Source organism: Pseudorasbora parva, chromosome 8 (assembly GCF_024679245.1).
Source record: "Pseudorasbora parva isolate DD20220531a chromosome 8, ASM2467924v1, whole genome shotgun sequence".
Classification (NCBI taxonomy): domain Eukaryota; kingdom Metazoa; phylum Chordata; class Actinopteri; order Cypriniformes; family Gobionidae; genus Pseudorasbora; species Pseudorasbora parva.
The window spans coordinates 4,847,738-4,856,726 of NC_090179.1; positions in this window are offsets into that span (position 1 = coordinate 4,847,738).

Here is an 8,989-nt window from a genome sequence, read left to right on the forward strand (position 1 = left end):
CAAGCCCTCGTCGTCAGTGAGGAACCTGGGTGTGCTCTTTGATACCAATCTTTCATTTGAAAGCCACGTTTCTAGCATCTGTAAAACCGCATTTTATCATCTTAAAAATATATCTAAATTACGGCACATGCTTTCAATGCAAAATGCTGAACAGTTAGTACATGCGTTCATGAGCTCAAGGCTAGATTATTGTAATGCTCTACTGGGTGGTTGCCCTGCTCGCTTAATAAACAAACTCCAGCTAGTCCAAAATGCAGCAGCTAGAGTTCTTACTAGAACCAGGAAGTATGATCATATTAGTCCAGTTCTGTCAACATTGCACTGGCTCCCAATTAAACATCGCATACATTTTAAAATCTTGCTTATTACTTACAAAGCACTAAATAGTTTAGCTCCCCGGTACTTAAGCAAGCTCTTAACGCATTATACTCCATCACGTCTATTGCGGTCTCAAAACTCTGGCCAGTTGATAATACCTAGAATATCTAAATCAACTGAAGGCGGTCGATCCTTTTCCTATTTAGCTCCTAAACTGTGGAATAGTCTTCCTAGCATTGTTCGGGAAGCAGACACACTCTGTCAGTTTAAATCTAGACTAAAAACACATCTCTTTACTATGGCATACACATAGAACATTTTTAACTTTTTATTATTCAATTCAATTGACTGATTGTTAGGCTGCATTAACTAGGTCAGCCGGAACCGGGAACACTTCCCAAAACACCTGATGTACTCGTTACATCATAAAAAGAGTGGCATCTACGCTAATGTTGTCTCTCTGTTTATCCCGAGGTTTATCCCGGATCTGGGCCGTGTCCGGATCGGATGGTGGACCTGCCTGGACATGACCAGCTCATCCTGGAGTGTCTGCTGAGGCGTGTCAAATGGTGTCTCCTCCGAATTTGCCTCACTGGCACGACATGCTCAAAACCTGTCTTCGGCGCAATAATTCCGATCTTTCATGTATTCATACTCTTGTGTAATCGACGCACCATCCCATCATTTATTTCCAAATAAATCTGTCTCTTCCGTGATACCCTGAAATTTTGAATATTCCAGTCTAATATGATTTCTGACCTGTAAGGTTGCCAGAATAATAATCTTACACGGTGTGTTAATAGGCCAGAGGAGAACTGGCACCCCGACTGAGTCTGGTTTCTCCCAAGGTTTATTTTTCTCCATCATGCCCTGATGGAGTTTTGGTTCCTTGCCACTGTCACCTTTGGCTTGGCTTGCTCAGTTGGGGACACTAAAAATATGATTAAAGTTATTCAACTTATTATACAAATAAAATGTATGAATTAGGTCTTATTTAATTCTATAAACTTAAATACTGATCTGCCAACATTGTTGCTATATGATAAATTAAACTAAGCTGATAACATCACTGTTTTCTCCAGTACGACTGTACAGCCAAATCTAAATTTGTCGCAATATTATCCTGTTTGACACTGTGAAGCTGCTTTGACACAATCGTGATTGTAAAAGCGCTATATAAATAAAGTTGATTGATTGATTGATTGACAAAAAGAAATTTCTGAGCGAATAGGCTGTTCCCAGAGTGCTGTATCAAGGCACCTCAGTGGGAAGTCTGTGGGAAGGAAAAAGTGTGGTAAAAAACACTGCACAATGAGAAGAGGTGACCGGACCCTGAGGAAGATTGTGGAGAAGGACCGATTCCAGACCTTGGGGGACCTGCGGAAGCAGTGGACTGAGTCTGGAGTAGAAATATCCAGACCCACCGTGCACAGGCGTGTGCAGGAAATGGGCTACAGGTGCCGCATTCCCCAGGTCAAGCCACTTTTGGGCTACAGAGAAGCAGCACTGGACTGTTGCTCAGTGGTCCAAAGTACTTTTTTCGGATGAAAGGAAATTGTGCCAGAGTCTGGAAGACTGGGGAGAAGGAAATGCCAAAATGCCTGAAGTCCAGTGTCAAGTACCCACAGTTAGTGATGGTCTGGGGTGCCATGTCAGCTGCTGGTGTTGGTCCACTGTATTTTATCAAGGGCAGGGTCAATGCAGCTAGTTATCAGGAGATTTTGGAGCACTTCATGCTTCCATCTGCTGAGAAGCTTTATGGAGATGAAGATTTGGTTTTTCAGCACGACCTGGCACCTGCTCACAGTGCCAAAACCACTGGTAAATGGTTTACTGACCATGGTATTACTGTGCTCAATTGGCCTGCCAACTCTCCAGACCTGAACCCCATAGAGAATCTGTGGGATATTGTGAAGAGAAAGTCGAGAGACGCAAGACCCAACACTCTGGATGAGCTTAAGGCCGCTATCGAAGCATCCTGGGCCTCCATAACACCTCAGCAGTGCCACAGGCTGATCGCCTCCACGCCACGCCGCATTGAAGCAGTCATTTCTGCAAAAGGATTCCCGACCAAAGATTGAGTGCATAACTGAACATAATTATTTGAAGGTTGACTTTTTTTAAAATTAAAAACACTTTTCTTTTATTGTTTGGATTAAATATGCACATTTTTTGAGATAGGAAATTTGGGTTTTCATAAAACAATAAAAGACCTGAAATATTTCAGTTGGTGTGCAATCAATCTAAAATATATGAAAGTTTATTTTTATCATTACATTATGGAAAATAATTAACTTTATCACAATATGCTATTTTTTTAGAAGGACCTGTATGTATTGCAAATATATTCCTCATGATATATGATGATGATCTTAAATAAACATTTACATTTCTGGTCAATTTTTCCCCGGTTACATATAATTCAATATGTCCTGGACCTGAGGACAATACTCCACAGTCTCCTTTGGGGCTGCTATCAATTATCAATGTAACAGGCCCAGGACAAACAAACCAGGCTGTATAACAGGGGAACCAAACTGAGAGAATTAACACCAAGAGAGAAAGTCCTTTTAATTCCCACATCAAGTTCTAAATTTTGTATGAAGTGGCAAGGACCCTTTGAGGTCACACAGCTAGTTTTCAAATTGTTTTTTTTTAGCCTCCTAAAAATCAGTGATGCTGGGTACAGTAATTGGCGCAGAAGAAGATCTCGGATCAGAAGTGAGTACCAACACTCATTCCATCTCTCTGACCCTGGAAGGATATCATCTTTCACCATCCCATATCATTGATGTAGTCAAGTTGCAGGCAGAATTTGCTGACGTGTTTTTGCCCTTTCCTGGTCGAGCAAATCTCATTCAGTACCATATTGTGACCAAGCCGGGCAATGTGGTGCACAGCCGGCCATATCAATTACCTGAACATAAAAATAAAGTTGTTCAGAGGGAATTAGTGGCGATGTTTGATGTGGGGGTAATAGAAGAATCCAGCAGTGATTGGGCAAGCCTGATGGTTTTAGTTCCTAAAACCGACAGCTCTGTTCGTTTCTGTGTGGATTACCGCAAAGTAAATGCTGTGTCGAAATATTGAGTTTCCAATGCCGCAGGTTGACAAACTGCTCGGCTAGATACACTGGATTTAACAAAAGGGTACTGGCAGATCCCCTTATCGCCTTTATCCAAAGAGAAAACAGCTTTCACAGCTGTAGGTGTCGGACAGCTGACTCTCTGGCCTGAGTCAGGCAATGGAATATTGCCCCGAATCAGCCCGACTCAGGCGAGAAAAATGTGGCAAAAAAAGCATGGTTTATCGAATGTCAAAGCTATGGACCTATTCGACCACAATGGGTAGAAGCTATACACTTCAACTTCCAGTTGTCCAGTTGATTCCAGTTGTTCAGTTTTGTCCTTGGACTTTCAGTGTGTTTTCATTTGTCACATGCCTGTCAGTTTGTGTTGTCGTTCTGTTTCCTGATCACATATTCCTTTGTTCCAGTTTCCTGCCACTCATCTCTCACAATGATAACTTTTGTTAGTTCTGTTCAGCTGTGTCTTGTCTATTACCTCATTTGTGTTCCCTATTTAAGCTCTGCTGTTTCCCGTAGACTTTGTCTGATCTCAGTTACATATTGTGTTTAGCGGCTTCCTGTATGACTCACCTAAAAATCTTCAACATTAAAACTTCTTTTGAAATTGTGTCTGCCTGTCTTTGCCCTCCTGCCTGCAAACACATCTGACAAAAGTGCTATACAAATAAATGTGAATTAAATTGAAGTCTTTATTAAATTCTCCAAAAATTCAGCAAAAGAGCTATATTCATCCATAATCCCGATTCCCAATTCAGTACTAAAAAAATTAAATTCACACCAATTTTTATAACCTTGCACTATGTGATTGCAACGATCATATAAAATGTAAATAACATTGCTGGCTAAAATGTCAGAAACAGTCATTTGAAATAGAGATGTTAGGTACAATAAACTTTGGCTCATCTAAATTGATTTTTGGCCCTATGAGACAAATTCTTTCCCAAATGCATCATATTGTATTTCCTAAGCTAATTGGCGAAGCTAACACAAAAATGAAGAGAGAACCATAGCCTACTTTTTACATCTCTCTTCTTCCATCTAAAATCTTTCGAAGTTCTGATGTGCACATTTCTGAAAAGTTAATTATTGTGTTTCCATTCACTAAATCATGTCCATTATGTATTTGCTGTAATAGAGCAATTATACATTATGCTATTAAATGCTGCCAGGAGATGCTGCTATTTGTATATGTCAACCACTTTAAAAACTGTTTAAAGCAATGTGGAGAAGGGAATTTAATCTTACTAGAGCTACAATTGAATAATAATGCGTAATGGCTTGGCCTTTTCATCACATCAAGCGCCTTCTTTATGTGAATAAACTGTTTACATCTCTTTAATGTGCTTTTTAACTGATGCGAATTGCAATTGACATTTTATTTGCATTTCCATTTCTGTTTACATTCGGGATATCTTGTGCATACTTTCAAAATGTGCAATAAAATAGTTGGATGAAAACCAAATATTGTTACCAAATTATCTTGCAGCATAAATAATTACTTAAAGGGGTCATATAATGCCATTTTGGTACAAGTTAATATGATTCTTTAGTGTCAAAATGAAAACTTTGTAATATACTTTAATTAAAAATTCTCATTAGTATTCTAAGAAAACGTCTCGGTTACGTATGTAATCCTAGTTCCCTGAGGGGAACGAGACGCTGCGTCGAAACGCTGTGAGAACGTCTCTGCGTGATTGCGTCGTGAAGCGTGTGTAGAAGCAGTCCAATCAGGAGATAGAACGTCATATACGGGGTGACGTCATCGGCCGGAAACTATAAAGCATCCGCGAACACAAACAGAAACTAGCTTCTGAAACAGCCTGAAGTAAGTGATCACGGGCATGCCGGGAGTATGGCCGGGCGATGCAGCGTCTCGTTCCCCTCAGGGAACTAGGGTTACATACGTAACCGAGACGTTCCCTATCTGGGAACTCGAGCTTATACCCACATCGCCATAGGACCAAGTGCTCGTATGTGTGAAACCGTAGCGCACACGACTACGACAACACCTGTGCCCCAACTGTAGATGGTACATCCAGTTCGTAAAATCTCACGAAAGTCAGCGGCGAGGACCAACCCGCCGCGTTACAGATGTCCTGGATGGAAGCCCCCAACAGAAGTGCTTTACAAGCAGCTATACCCCTAGTAGAATGCGCCCGGAAAGCCAGAGGAGACGGCTGTCCGACCGCTTCATAAGCAAGTGAGATGGCCTCGACCACCCTCTGCTTAGACACTGGTGGCCCTTTCTTTGGGGCTCTGAAACAGACATACAATTGATCAGTTTTAATTTTTCTTGCAAAGCAGATTTAATTTTTCCTGGTCTGACGTCACAAAAGGAGGAGGACAGAAGGCTTGCAGAGTAATGGGACCCCTTGGGCTCGTAGGAACCTTGGGGATATAACCTGGTCTGGAGTGAAGGAAGGCCTTTACCATGCCAGGCGCAAACTTTAGACATCAGGGCCCTACCGACAGGGACTGAATGTCCCCAATTCTTTTAAGGGACGAAATGGCCAGTAAAAAGATGGTCTTAAGAGTCAGAAATTTCTCTGGCACTTCCTCAATCGGTTCAAAGGGGGCCTCAGACAGGCCCTGCAGAACAATGGCCAAATCCCAGGTCGGGACCCTCGAATGTACCACCGGCCTCAACCTTAAAGTGCCACGGAGGAAACATGTAACTAACGGGTGTCTTCCCAAAGACACTCCACCCAAAGGAGTGTGGAAAGCAGCTAAGGCCACCACGTACACCTTTATTGTGGAGGGGGTCAACCCTGCTGAGAATCTAGCCTGGAGGAACTCCAGCACTGTACAAACCGGGCAGTTAACTGGGTCCAACTGGCGTTCTCTGCACCACACTGAGAACAATCTCCATTTTAGTGCATACAGTTTCCTCGTGGACGGAGCTCTGGAGTGAAGGATGGTCTCCACGACCTCAGTCGAGAGACCCTCTTCTAGGAGCCTAGCCCCCTCAGAGACCAGGCCCACAGTTTCCATAACTCTGGGCGGGGATGAAAGAATCTCCCGCCCGCTTGAAAGAGGAGGTCCCTCCTGGTCGGAATCTCCATGGGAGAGCCTTCCAGGAGAGATATTAGGTCCGAGAACCAGATTCTGGTCGGCCAGCGGGGAGCCACTAATAGCACATGGACTCTGTCCCGCCGCACCCTCTCCAGAACTCCCAGAAGCAGAGCAATTGGGGGAAATTCGTACAGAGGCAGCCTCGGCCACTCCTGTACCATGGCATCCAGCCCCAGCGGGACAGTGGGAATTCTCTTCCGAAGCAAACAGATCTACTTCTGCTTTCCCGAATTTCAGCCACAGGAGCTCCACCACCTCGGGGTGGAGTCTCCATTCCCGGGCCTCGGCCCCTGCCTCGACAGGATGTCTGCTTCCTGATTTAGGACCCCCGGGATGTAAACTGCCCTGATGGAACGCAGTTTCCCTTGGGCACACCAGAGGATCTGACGTGCCAGCTTGTATAAGGGGCGGGACCTCAGACCCCCCTGATGGTTTATATAGGCGACCACCAATGTGTTGTCTGACCTGACCAATACATGGTGGCCCCTGAGGACAGCCAGGAACTGTTTCAATGCAAGAAACAGCCAGCATCTCTAGCCGATTTATGTGGACACCTTTTGAACTGAATCGCGTACCCCCTCTCTACTATCTGCAGCGACCCAAGAGATATATTCGACAGACGTTTCCACTTGTCTAGAAAATCTACTAAGGGAACCAGCCTCTCGAGGCTGGCCTCTGGTGTACTTTGAGCAACAAGTGCAGTGCCCTGAAACGGCGAACCGGCAGGGAACGCCTGACTAGACTGCTCGGGAGCCCCCCGAAGGGGAAGCGGACCACCCTCGGGTGGCCCACGGGGACCATCTGCGCCCCAGCAGTGCGGCGGGGTTGGCAGCGTGGCCCCCAGAGGGCACCGCAGGAAGATGGGTACCGCGTGCTGCGGAGGGGACAACCCTCAGCGTCCTGACCCTTCTGGCGTCAGGAACGCTTTGACGAGGCCTTCTTGGCGATAAGGACTGTCCTCAGATCAGCCCTTCCCCTCGAAGGCCTCGTCTGAGAGTGCTGCCCCGCCTCCCAATCTCTTTGTGGAGGAGTACGGGTCGCGACGCTCTGCCTCTGTTGCGCCCTATGTGAGGAGCTCGTACCCGTCTTGTCTTTGGGCTGCTGTTTTTCTGCAGCAGCCCCTGGGACTTGGATTCGGAGAGGGAGGAACTGCTTTAGCCCCGCTGCCTGCTTTTTCGACTCCTGGAACCTCTCGGTGACAGATTGTACAGCGTCACCGAAGAGGCCCGCAGGGGACAATGGCGCATTGAGCAGAAAGCTCTTTTCCCTCTCCTTAATCTCGGTGGGGTTCAACCACAAGTGCCTCTCCGGAGCCACCAAGGCTGCCATAGAGTGGCCCACACATCTGGCCGTCTCCTTGGTGGCCCGGAGAGCAAGATCGGCGGAGTGTCTAAGTTAATTTATTACATCTCCCCCCACCTCATCTCTACCATCCAAGTCCCTTAGCAGGTCGGCCTGGTACGCCTGCATAATCGCCATTGTATGCAGGCACGCCACGGCCTGACCTGCCGCCGAGTACGCTTTACCCACAAATGCTGATGTTGTCTTGAGCAGTTTGGTGGGTAAAGTCGGGGCCTTTAGGGATGATGCCGAGGAAGGCGAGAGATGGCTCGCAAGCGTCTCTTCGACCTTCGACATCGACCCATATCCATATTGTTTCAGCCCTATGATGTTACTATAGGTGGAAGTCTGCAGGCTGAACACTATATGAAGCCAGCTTCCTCCACGACCTAGACACCTCGGTGTGCAGGTCGGGGAACAACGGCAGGCCCCGACGTCGAGGCTCCGCTGCACGAGAGGGCAGGAATCGCTCATCTAATTTACTTTTATGCTTGCGATGAAATTCTGATCTCTCTGCTGGCCAGTCAATATTTAATCTGGCCACCGCTCTCGTGAGCACCTCAATAAGCTCCTCACTGGCTGGTGACTGAAGTGGCGAGTCTTCAGTCGCGATGCTCTCAACGTCCACCTCCTTAGAGCTGGATAGTTGGAGCACCTGTGCCCCGCCTGGGGGGGAAGAAACCGCAGGGCGGGCTTCCAAACCCCGAGACGAGGCGCTGGACGGTGCAGGTGAGGGTTGAGATAAGGCTGGGCCCGTCTCAAACCCCTCTGCAAGGTCCATCTGTGAACCCCCCAACTGAAGCCGCCGCTCTGCCTCGGCAGCAGCGGGACCCGAGCCACGGGGAACACGAGCCGAAGCACCCTCCTCAAAGAGTGCCCGGCGGGAGCGCAGCGTTCTTAATGGAAGCCGCTCACAGTGCTCGCAAGCAGCCCCCTCGAGGGCTGCCTGAGCGTGCTGCGCTCCCAAACAGACTACACACAGAGAATGTGTATGGCCACCCGTGATGTAGCGAGGGCAGGGATGAACACACCTCCTGAACTGTTTGCTCGCCATAATCTTCTTTTTTTTCTTTTATGTTACTATATATACTGATATATTTAACAAAGGTGGAACAATTCTCTCTCATAGACAGACAAAAACACCATATAGACAGACAGGTTCAAACAGAT